The sequence below is a fragment of the Rhea americana genome, unplaced genomic scaffold (assembly GCF_003343005.1).
Source record: "Rhea americana isolate MKP2758 unplaced genomic scaffold, rheAme1 scaffold_182, whole genome shotgun sequence".
Lineage (NCBI taxonomy): Eukaryota > Metazoa > Chordata > Aves > Rheiformes > Rheidae > Rhea > Rhea americana.
This window is the reverse complement of record NW_028185950.1, coordinates 319,592-331,895: the sequence shown is the minus strand read 5'-3', so window position 1 is coordinate 331,895 and position 12,304 is coordinate 319,592. Positions and strand designations below refer to the sequence as shown.

General features: G+C 41.2%; 1 protein-coding gene across 2 annotated transcripts in view; it reads right to left on the bottom strand.

Moving 5' to 3' along the window:
• The window catches only part of CALN1 (calneuron 1), a 147,749-nt gene that overhangs the window by 82,439 nt on the left and 53,006 nt on the right, over positions 1-12,304 (bottom strand). The window lies entirely within an intron of this gene.

Sequence of the window (12,304 nt, the reverse complement as noted above, 5' to 3'; positions counted from 1 at the left end):
CACCATTCTTCCCAAGCCTCGATCAGCTTCTGACATCTGATTTTGTTTTGTTTTTTAACTCTGGCATATCCCCCTCCAGCCTTTARTAGCCGCTTTGAACTTGAGCAGCACACTGAAAAACTCCAGCGTGGCCGTGCCCTTCCAGGGCCTCAAGAGCACTACGTGTTTCCCACATCTCACAGATTTCAGGGCTTTCTTAACTTGAAGACCCACGACCAAGCTCCCCAGCTTAAGTGGCTCTGACTGCTGAAAATGCCAAACAGAGCAATTTTAACATTTCAGAATGCTGGGAGCTTACTCAAAGGGATTTGGTTGGAGATGGGGAGAAAGAGAGGGAGCTGATCTTTCAATTTTGGTTAAATAGTCATGCTATGAAGAGAAAAATACAGGATGTTTTATTATATATCTTTTGGGAAGATAATCAAGAATTAATTGGTTCAGTAATCACATCAGCCATCCCTTTTTGATCTTTGCTGAAATACACACATTTCTTGTTTAGAGGATTGTTAGTTTATCTTTCTTAGGCACTGGCTGCAAAAAGAAGAGCTAATTAATGCTAACCAGCTACGATCATAACTTTCTTCCAGCACCGAAACCTACATAGTGCCCGGGGAAATGCAAGCCAAGTCTCGTGGACTTTGGGGCAAACATTGAYCAAGAGACCCTGATGTCCAAACACTCTTCCACCGACTCCACTTCTTGACAGAGATATACTGTCCACATCCCACTACAAGCTCTTCTCTTGGGCCAACAGAAGCTGTGAAAATCCTATTGCAATGTAATATGCTATGAGAGATGAAGTACAGTCKGGATCCAATAGAGAATAAGGCTATATGAAGAATCACCTGGTGGCTCCCACAGCAAGGCTGCTGCATCAGAGTAGTCCCATTGCTACATGAAAGCATTTCATCATGGAGAAAGAGGCAAAGGGAAAGCTTTCTTCAGAAAGCAGTAGCTTATCTGGGGGGGAGAGGGGGGAAAGGAATTCTCTACCAGGAAGCAAATTGGATAGAAAAAGTTTGCCCAGCCCTGCAGAATTCGGGCACTAGCCTCAGAGAAGGRAAGTGTTCTCAGCCCAGCCACAAACTCCCAATATGTCATGCTTCCCTCTCTCCTCTGCTCCCCATGTATAAGTGAAGTAATAGCACCCTGCAGMGGGGCTACTTAAAAGGTAATGCGTGGTCCACCCGGGAAAAAACTGAGGGTACATAATGCACCAGGAAATGGTGTCGGTGACATCGTTGCTAACATGTTATTTAAAATTTTAGAATTCAAAGGCAGCTTCTAAATTACCTCACATCAAAGTTCACACAGCTCCCTTGACAACTCTGCTTTAGCAAAGTCTACTTCAAWTTAAATGTGCTGCTTTCTACTATGTGTAATACCCTAGTGATGCGCCAGGGCCAGGGCACTTCCATAACCTACGGTTTATCTTCACCAAAACTGTGGTTAATCATGATGAAATATAATCAATTTTTAATCCACCTAAAGAGCCCACTGATGTCAAAAGGGAAGATATTATGAATTTCARTGAATATTGGACCAGATCTGTGGTATCTATACTTTTGGTTCACGCATGAATCAGCCGTGGCTTCTTTAAACTTAAATGCAACCCGGGATCCACCTTCTCTCCCTGTCAGCCCAAGTAGTGCAATCTCAGTGATATGAAAAGCTGGTGAGGCTGTTCAAAGCAAGCTCGGCTGGAAGTATCAGTACATAATGCAAAGAGCCTTTGGAGTAGGAATGAATCCCATTAGACACTGCCAGCTGTAGTGAAATCTATTTTCATACGCTGTGCTGAAAGCTGAAGTGCAGTAAATATTACATCAAAATCAATTAATTTTAAAATAAACTTTTGACAGCTGAAAAAGAACTGAAAATATTGCCAAGAACTGAGAAAGTATTTTAGAAAATAAAATATGAATCTACCTTCAGAAAAGTTTACGTGTGAGCTAGACTCATCCAAATCACAYGAATAAATTACATTTGTACAGTGGCGTCACTGTAGTATTTCTGCATCTAACCATCTAGTGAGTATGCTCTCCAGATACACTGATTTCAAAAGGTGCATTTAACAGCACTGAAACATTTTAGCCTTGATCAGGCTAAAAAAAACCCTGAAAAAAAACCCTGAAACCTCACAAATTTTGGTTCTAGCTCTGCTTCATACCTTTCAGAAATCTGAACTTTTGACCAAGCCTGAAACATCTTTTGCATGCCAACTTCTGACCTCAAATGGAGCTKTTTTCACTCATCACTCTATAAATACCACTTTGTGCAGAGGTACATTTGAAGAGCTATTTATAGGTTGAACACACTGTACAAGAAGCAGCTACGACCTCAGACAGTGCCTCCTTTTTATCTTTATATGTAACACCACCTTCTTATCAGCTTTTTTTTAATAGTAATTCCTGCTCTTCTGGCATACTCCCGGCTGCTGTCCTGTGCAACAGCTAAGGTGACAGCCACCAGGTTGTGCCTGGTAGAGTTCAGCCCCACTAGCTCTCCTCAAAGTGCTCCAGAAGCGCTGATACTGACAGCGCTCCACGAACCAGTGGCATCCTTGCTGGCCCTCACCTTTATTTCTAGCTGTTATATTTCATTACCCAAAGCTAAAAATACATCAGTATTTTCCCCATATGACTTTCCAAATACGTTGCCTAGCTCAGAACTGGGAGCAGACATGGTCCATGGGGCAAATCTTTCAGCACAGATTTTGCCTGAGCTTAGAAGAAAGTTTAGGACCTCTTCTATTTGGGCWGGAAGCAGCTCTGCATGGAGTCACTTTACCCTGAACAGTATCACAGAAAGTAAACCCTTGTTTTGCTTTTACAATGAAGAGTATAAGCTATACACAAGGAGTTGAGAGCAAAGGGATGTTGCCCCAAAAGCTGTCTGCKCTCTTCCTAGCCTTGATGACGGTAGCCTTCACATCAAACCAAGCACATACACTTAGATTTCACTTCCCCTGGGAGCATTAATAAATAGGTATTCTCCACTCTACTAGATAGCATCATCTTTTACTCCTGAAAACAGGAGGTTGAAAAAGAACCAAAAAATTAGTGGATAAGCAGAAAGAAGAGAAAATATAGAAAGATTTAAATTATGAAAAGTAACCCATTTTGCTGGGGATGGCGGTGGACCAAGCCTCTGGAAACTTCATTTCTTCTCAGTGAGCTAGCCCTCTTACTGCTCTTCTCCRTGCCTCTGCATCTCCAGCCTCACCAGGAACAGGGATAAAGCTCTTCTGTGCAAGGTGATTCAGATAAAAAAGTGCTTATGCAACAGCTAGCTACTATGGTAGCACTAAACCATCTTACTCCCAGAATTAATTCAAACAGGATCAGCAAGGAATGCTGTTGCATACTTTGTCTGATGGACCATATGCTAAACAGCCATCAAGTGAATGGGGCGAGGGGGATAGAAGTGCCTAACAGGGATCAGTGTTCAGTCCCATCCTATTTAACCTCCTTCTCCATAACCTCAAAGAATTAGCAAAGGCAACATTAATTATACAAAATGTCGCCAAGATGAAAAGTCTAGTAAGGAGAAAGAAGTTGTACTGTGTGAAAGAGGCAAGATTAAGTAGCAGAAAGGGAGCTCAAATGAGACTCGGTTGGACAAGTGGAGCCAAGAGGTGYAAAAGCCCAAGCCAAGGCTGGCAGGGGAGAGAGGGAACAGCGCAGCAGCAATGCTGAAGCCAGCAGGACACAYGCAGGTTATTTACCGATGGAGTTCGCTTTTTTTTCCAAGATTCCTTTCAAGGTTCTTTACAGGTTTAATCGGAAAACATTTCTATCTGTCCACTGCTCCGAGGAAAATTAGCAAATTCAACTGAAAGAACAACCTCTGAAGAAAGTTACAACTTTTTAACCTTTCATACCTCTTGGAGGACTCAGGGTGCCTAGTTCATCTCCCGTTTAGTTGTTTTTAAAGGCATGTTTCTCAGGAAAGTTTAGCCTAGTGTTCTTCCCCAAGTGAGACCTTATGTTTCACAAGAGCTGAGAGCACAGTACTCATTTCTCCAAGGTATTTGAGCACGMAAAAGGTGTGTGGGGGGTGTTTTTAATTAATTCCCACTCTTTCCTCACATTTAACAGCTGCACATTCCAGGTTTCCTATTAAAGCACAAGGCAATTCAATTACCCCCACAATCCTCTGGGATGAAAGAAGGAAAGAATCAGGTGAAATAAGGACTTTTTTTATTACCTCTCTGAAGGGCACGAAAGAAGACAGCTGTCATAGTCGGGCTTGACATTCAGTCTAGCAAGTCGTTAATTCTCTTCATCTGAACCCGTAAAGATCCAAAGACAACTTCCTCACCTAGGGTGGTCACTCTGCACCCATTCCCGTCAACACCTTTCCCTTCAGCCTTTCACAGACGCAGTTGCTTTGGCCATTGGGACACTGAMCTTGTGCTTCCTTTCCAATCCCCTAAATTCGCCTTTCTGCAAAGTTCAGTAGCAGGTTTATTTACAGATGATTTCTCTGTGGCTGGTAACTAGAGGCAACCATCATTACTTCTTGTTTTGCTTCCTGAACAAAAATGAATCACAATTCTCCAGGAAATAAATTCAGCCTGAGCTACTGCTGTCCACTAGCTACCCCCAGGCACTGCAGATGGTTTCAGTTCATTTCCCTGTGTATAAATACCACCATAATAAATTCTGTAATTACACTGTAACTACCACACCCTAAGTGCATGATAATTACAATCAGAGTCTTCTATGGTAATTTTCATCACTATGATAAGAGAAGAAATACCTCCACYCTAAATCTTGCAAGTCATCCCATTGATTTAATTACAGGTTTGGGCACCAAAGTACAAACTGAATGATCAAAAAGCCACAAATAACACGTCCTTGAGTGAACCGTTGAGTAAGTCTCATATCTACTATGCCCATCTATTTCCATTACTCCATCTGCCATGCTTAAGTTTGCTTTTTTGCCACAAATTGCAACAAAGTGTCAAAATAACTACATTTTTCTTCTAATGGAAACATCCGATCCCTTTCCCTCCAAAAAACACACTCCAGTTGAAAGTGTCATAATTTTTTGTTTGTTATTTTCAATCTAAGCAAAACACTTCAGCATTCCCAGATCAAACTGCTTTGCTTCAACCTGGAACTGTGTCTACCTGAACCGCAGCAGTATCTCATGGAGATTCAGGTGCCAAGTGCTGTCCTTTGGGATTGCCTGTGTGGGATCTGCTCGATGTCACCAAAATATGCAGGGATTGAGCTGCAGTGAGAATGGGACACAAAACCCTTACCTTAATAGTGCCCTCAGTGCTATGACAACTCAGCTAGACACAGTGATGTCAAACTGGCAAAGCAAATTGGTTCTACTCAATGCAATAAAGTATCTCAGCTCAGAAAGGTCTGCCTCGAAACCAAGTGCTCCATCTTGTTTTGCCTTAATGGGACTGAACTTTTTCATATGCAATTTTGCAGAATTTATTCTTTCCACAGGAAAATAAATGATTTGTGGAAACTACATTTCTTGTGGTTATATTCCCAAACAAATTTAAGAATTGCCAGATAATCTGCAGAAACACACCATTACCTTATAAATAAACAACATAAGTGTATCTGCTGTTACTAGCTGCTTGTTTTAAATGGAAGTTTTCAGTGCAAGCAACAGGAGCTGGACTAGGAATACTTCAGGATCTTCACTCAGAGGACAGGCCAGCATGGACAACAGCAGTCAAACTTCTTTATACAAAGCTGCCCTGCAAGTGTGGCTGTATTCTTTATGCAGGTGGTACATGCAGAGCAGTTTATAATTGCACAAGGAGTCAGCAGGAAAGCGTGGTGCTGAAARCAGCTGTCAGAAGAATTTGGCAATATAACAACTTTCCTTCTTTCCTATAAATTTCCCTACAGTGGCCAGAATTGTTCAGCTCCTCCTGAAGTCAACGGAAGGATGTATGGTGTTCAGAGGCATCGTACTCTGACCCCAACTAGTAAATAATGCAGAATGATTCAGTAAGCGTGGAAATGAAAGGATTTTTTCCCTCTCCTTTATTTGGAGCTGATCAGGAAAAAAATGTTCAGTTTCCTTTGCCTGAAATAATGTTTGAAATATAAAGGGAAGATGGTGATGAACTACCTCTAGGAACATGTTTTGTTCCCTTGGTGCAGCGTGCAGATCTGCAGCTGCGATGGCTCTGCGCATCACGGAACACAGGTTGCAGCATTATTGATTGCTCAATCAATTAAACAAGGTGGGAGGGAAAGGCCAGTAAGTCTACCCCAGCCCTCCAGGTTTTCACCCCAGGAAACTAAATATACAAATTGGTCCTGAGCAGGGAGGGATGAATTCCACAAAGGAACTGCAAAGGAGATTGGCAAGGACGGAGGGAGGAGGCCAGGCTGCTGGGCAAGATGAGAAGAGCAGGGCTCAGCTTGCAGAGGAGATGCTTGATTTCCATCTGTGRTGCACTGAAGAGAGCAGGGGAAAGGAGGAGATGTCCCAGGGACAGAGGAATGCTATTTCAGGTGAAGAATAATGTTGATCCAAGAGCAAATGGATATAAACAGATTTAGCCTGGCAATTAGAACAAGATTTCAGAGGCTTAGGAATCACAATGACTGTAGCATTTCAAAATTAGGCTTCATTGGTTCTGGGCAGCTTCACTTTCTATGACACAGTTGCCTTTAGCAGTAGGACCCAGGAAGCCCATGTCCCTACTCTATGCTAAGACAAATATTTAAGACTATAAATGCATGTTTGCTCTTTGTATTTCAGTGCTCARTGCAGGAGTCAGCATATTAACAATGCAGTTCCATGTTAATTCTTCCAAGAAGGATCATGTACTGACATGTATCGTCTGTTAATCACTATTTGAAAACTTAGCCCAGATCTCTGGTCCTCCTGAYGTATTGCTGCATTCTTGGCTCTGTACTTCCACTCTCTCAACCAAATGGCTCTAATGTGGAGGTTTTTTTGAGCATCCACAATCAAACAAGACATCATAAACAGTAGCATTAGGATGGACATTGGCTGCATAAGCAAATGTCTCATTTTTATTCATTGGACGGAGAGTATCTTTTTAAAAGTCTCTGCATTTTATGCAAGACTCTACCGTATATCGTTGTCATTTTGCAGAACTGGAGACAGTCATGGAACCTACACTGCACCTAATGCCATTTCCAGAGGGGTGTTTTGGTGTCCTGACACAACCCATGGGATCTTGTGCACCCACAGGCGTGCTGGATGGAGCATTCAGTGCAACAGTCAGTGAACATCTTGCTTTGACTGGTTCCACACACAAAAATCTTCAGTTGAAATGAAGGATAGGACAAACATTTGAGAAAAATAGGCAAATCCAGAGATTTCTACAAGACCTGCAAAAGGAGACAAAAGTCTCCTTTTGTTCTTCATTTCATGGATTATTGACCTGCTGGAAACCACCATGCAAACAGCCCCAGAAGTCCATGTCTGCTTATCTACAGGCTGATACGGCTCAGCCACTGTACACCATTTGTGCGAGCCACTTCTRCCCTTGTTTTGATCCCTCTCTGGTAGGGCTTCTAGTCCTTTGTGGCTCTGCTCTCATGATGAGACTGTCAACAAGGTGGGCAGTAAGGTTAAAGGCTTCTGAGAGGCTTTCTCAAAGAACAGTAACACAGTAACACAGGATTTTCAAAGTAGAGTGAAAATTCACTATTCATTCTTGGTTTTAAAAAAACTAACACAGTAACACAGGATTTTCAAAGTAGAGTGAAAATTCACTATTCATTCTTGGTTTTAAAAAAACGAAAAAAAAAAAAAAAANAAAAAAAAAAAAAGAAAAGAAAGTAACCCCAAACAACGAAATAAGAATGTCAGCATGAAAGCAGATAAGTTTAAGATTTTAAGCTGCATCCTACAACTTTTGTTTACAACCTAAAAACCTGCTATTAAGAAAGTGAATAAAGAGAAAACAGAATTCCACTGTTTTCCAAATAAACCTCAGTCTCTTCTTTCACTAATYCTTTTGTTCAGAAATAATCTTTATCCTTCCCTCTTCCTTTATATACAGCATGCACAAAGCCTTTTCCYTCCTGTGACATTATACCGCTTCAGAAAACTTCAGGCATGTACATATTCTCCTGGGAGCATATGAGCCTTGTAGAGCATTGTTTAACTTCACAAAWTTTTTCTACGCTAGCTAGATGTAAACCTATAAAATCTGGAACTGCTGATCTAGTGTATTGACATCAATACTCAATTCATCATCAGAAGTGAAAAATTTACAGGACATAAACAGGGTAACGGGCTTAAGACCCTACTCTGTAGCAGCGATTTGATTCAACTTTGCTTAGAGACGACTCACATTAATGTTGGGAGATAATGTCTGCCTTTTTTTTTTCTTTTTTTGCATCCTCTACTGATTTACTGTTAGAACAGTCTTCATACATTTCTTACCAAAATAAGAATTTCAGTCTGCAGTTTTGCCTGGCAATATTGTTTAGGAAATAAAACCTCTCCGGTCATTTGCAGCTATTTCCCTGTGCTTTGCAAAAGTGGCTTAATTAGAGTTTGAGAACTCTCTGTTGGAAATCTACTGCCCAATATTCAAACGTAGGTACCTGCTATTTAAAATAATGTCCTCGAAACAGCTACTCAGAGATTCATTTGTTACGAGCAGCTCCAATACCCAGAGAGTTGGCTCCAACAGGCAAACTTCTTTTCTTTTGCAGAATGACCCCTGAGTCAAGACAGGCAGTAGCTGGAGCAAGTTTTAATGTCATAATGTTGCTTTCCAGTTGCTCTGCCTTCAATTATCTTCCATATCACTAACCAGTTGCACTATTAAACCCAACAGCTGCCTTTCTATGGYTGTACTAAGGAACCGAGGAGTGTCTCAGTCCTTGTCAGCAGCAGTTCAGGCCTTCAGAGGTTGGCCCACACACCGATAAGGTCATTGTGAGATAGTGCTCATTGCTCTTCCATAACCTCCTCCTGGTAGGACTGGTGTGTGGAACAACAGGTTCAGATATTGCTCCATCTCCATGCTAGTCGGTAAACTTGTCCCCAGGTCTTTAGGTTTATTTACACTGGGTGTTTGCAGTATTGCCACCTCACGTTCCCTAGAAGAGACACGTCCCTTGGAAGAACCTCACTACACCTTTGATTTAATGCTTTTCCATTCCAAGTTGCTCATTCCCATGCACTTTCTGTTCCCCAAGTCCCAGAATCTATTCCTTCCCATTCAMTGACAGGTTCCCCCTCCCTAAAATTTGAAGTGAGTTTAAGATATAAATTGCTTCACTGACAGCATACCTTGTGAAAAGGAGCTTGGAGACAGTTGGCAAAGCAAATCCAGCTTTAACATGCCCTCTCCAGATCTCCTTCCTTCTTGTGCTGAAGCTTGGGAAAATGAGATTCTTTCGACAAACAAACAATACTAGCTCAAAAGGAGGAGAAATGCAGAGCAAGCAAAATTTTGAAATGAATTTTTCTGTGAAGTATTGAATAATGCCAATAATGTAGTCTTTGTCTGAGCGCCAGAGACAAATTATAATTGCTGCTATTTATGCACAGAAATTCAAATTTGAAGGCACAGAATTTAATTGTTAGCTTTTTTCTCTGCTTTGGCCAACATTTCCCCCCCCCCCCTTCATTATTTTCATCTTAAATTGCACAGTAAAAATGGGTATGCATTTATATTTTCTGGCTGGTAATTACTACAGTCTCTTACCTCCACTGAACACTTTTATACCAAGGTGATCTTCATGCAGACACAAATCCCTGAGAAACTAGTAATAACCTAACAGAGGAGCTGGGCTTTACACCTCACTCCTCATTAAATGAATCCTGCAGTACCAATACTCTATCACCTTCTCGACACCTATTAATTGCATCGRAAATTCCCTTGGTTACCCAAACAGATTTGGAATCGCCAGTCATCTCCACGTAAAAAAGGCTGTTTGGAAAAGCTGAAAAAAATATATATATTTTTTTATTCTGTTGTGCAAACTCCAGGTAATGCATACAGCTGTAAGAATTCACCACCGGAGAACGGCAAGCGAAAACGGCAAGCAAGCAGCCCCGAATGAGGGCGGGAGGGACGAGCGGAGGCCCTGCCTGAAGTGCAAACTCTGCCATGTGATAAATTACAATCCTCTGCTTGGGTGAGTTTTGGGCAGCTCAGCTGCGCACTGTCTCTTCCTCAGCCTTCTGGCAACCACTATCAGGCCATAATGGTTAAAAAGGGGCAAATTTCCATTCTTTCAGTTGAAGGAATGACGAGGGAAATACTGGAAGGATCTGCCCTTTGGTTTGCTTTTCTTCAGGTATCTTTGCAGCATACCACAGCTAAATCTCACCAATCATTCCCTTTCAGGAACTGTTTCCAGAAAATGCTTTATTGCAATGAAGACCCACTATTTCATTGCCACGTTATTTAATATTTTTTAAAAAGTGAAATTGTAAATTCAAAACGAACTACTGCAGTATTACTGAAATGAAACACTTCTATTATTTTCAGTTGAAAAGGCCATTGTCAACAGGGAATGTAATCAAATCTGCATTTTTCTGATGGAAAATGTTTCCACTGGAAGAATTACAATCAGCTCTAACTCCTCTGCTCCCTCCGTTCTCTTTGGTCCAAGTTTATTACTTTACAAAGTATAAGGCAGATTGAGAGAGCTTTTCCCACCCTTGCTGCAAATCATTGCTACAACATACTCATTTAGAGACAGGAAGCATCATAATGCTCTAGAGCAACACTTTCAGCCTGTCATTTACACTGATATGGCTTCAGCATATTTTACAGTTCCTTCACATCTCCTTTTCCAGATAGCAATAAACTCATTGCAAATCACTACAAAATCTGAATTTTGCCCAGAGCACCATTATCTGAGATTTTCTTTCTAGCTGCAGATATATCTGCAATAACAGAAGTCGTTCCTATATTGTATTAAAAACTAATGGAGGGGAATTGAAATTGCTGTGGTCTTTATCTCTGGACAGCATCCAACCACATGTCCTGGCACATGGGATGTGCTATTACATTACATTTGCTGGCCTCAACCTGCTGGCTCACTGATAGTGATGTTGTGCTAGATCAAGGTTCCCAGGAGGTGATACAGAAACCATAACRGACGCCCCGTCCACTCAGGTTGCCCCAAAGTACTGCTCAAACAGCTAAAAATTTCCGCCTGAGTAGACTTGCAGTCCCATGGGAAGCCAGGAACTGCTGGTGGAGCTGAGCTGTGGGACCCCAGCAAATCCCTCTCAGGAAATCCTGTCCTGAATTTCAGAGATGCTCCTTCACATCCTGCTGTGATATGGAGAATGGTGTGGGTTATGGCCTGATAGGCTGCACCTGGGAGGAAAATGAAAGGAATTTTCAGAATAATTACTACTAACTGCTAAGTTAACTTCAAAAAGTCTGGCGGGTTTGCAGCCACAACCAACAGTGTTGGCAAAAGAACAGGTTACCAGTCAGCCTCAGGGTTTTCCTGAACCAAGCGGTGTCCACCTAGGTTTCTAGTCAAATGCTTGTGGAAGCAGATGAAGATGCGACGAGGCCAGTTTAAACATTGACAACTAGAAACATAAATGGATAATTGAAACCTGCTCATTGATATCAGCCAGTTTATTTTAGTGATCCAGGGACTCATACTTCTGAAGGAGATTATGTGAAGCCTGTTAGATCATTGAGATAGAGAGGCTAGCTCAAGACCCTCAAGGTGTGAAAGATTTTACTTACATATGCAGAGAAAGTATTTCCTTACAAAATGCTTAATACTAAGTTTAGGAGAAATCCTTCTGCTTTTCTTTTTATTGTGTTTATTTTTTTTTGCAGAAAACAGGAAAAATACCGATAGAAAACTTGCAACTTCCAAATATTCCATGCAAGTGAYTGAAATATTTATATTTCATTCTTGTTTGGTTACTTAAATAAAACTTCAGTTTTTACATATCAAAGGCAAATAAATATAAATCATTCCTAAGCATAAATTTTTGTACTTTTATATAGTGTGCACCTGAAAGCACTGCTTGAGAATTCAATTGTAAAATGTGTGTTGGAGGGCGGCATGGACAATCTGGTCAAAAAGCTGGAAAGAGCTTTCTTTAACCATGAGCTTCAAGACAGTCTAAATAATATTCAAACATTCCTTTATTTTCACTTTCTAGCTTTCATTAACATTTTTTCTTTTCTTTCCTGTCCTGAAAACGGAAACAAGTTTGACAAGTCTTTCTCTGATGAAATGAATAGGAACACTGTGGATGCGACGGAAAAGAAATGAGATTTGGGTCCTTTAGTAGCAGTGACAGCTTGCTGGGCTCACACTAGCAGGGCTGCATG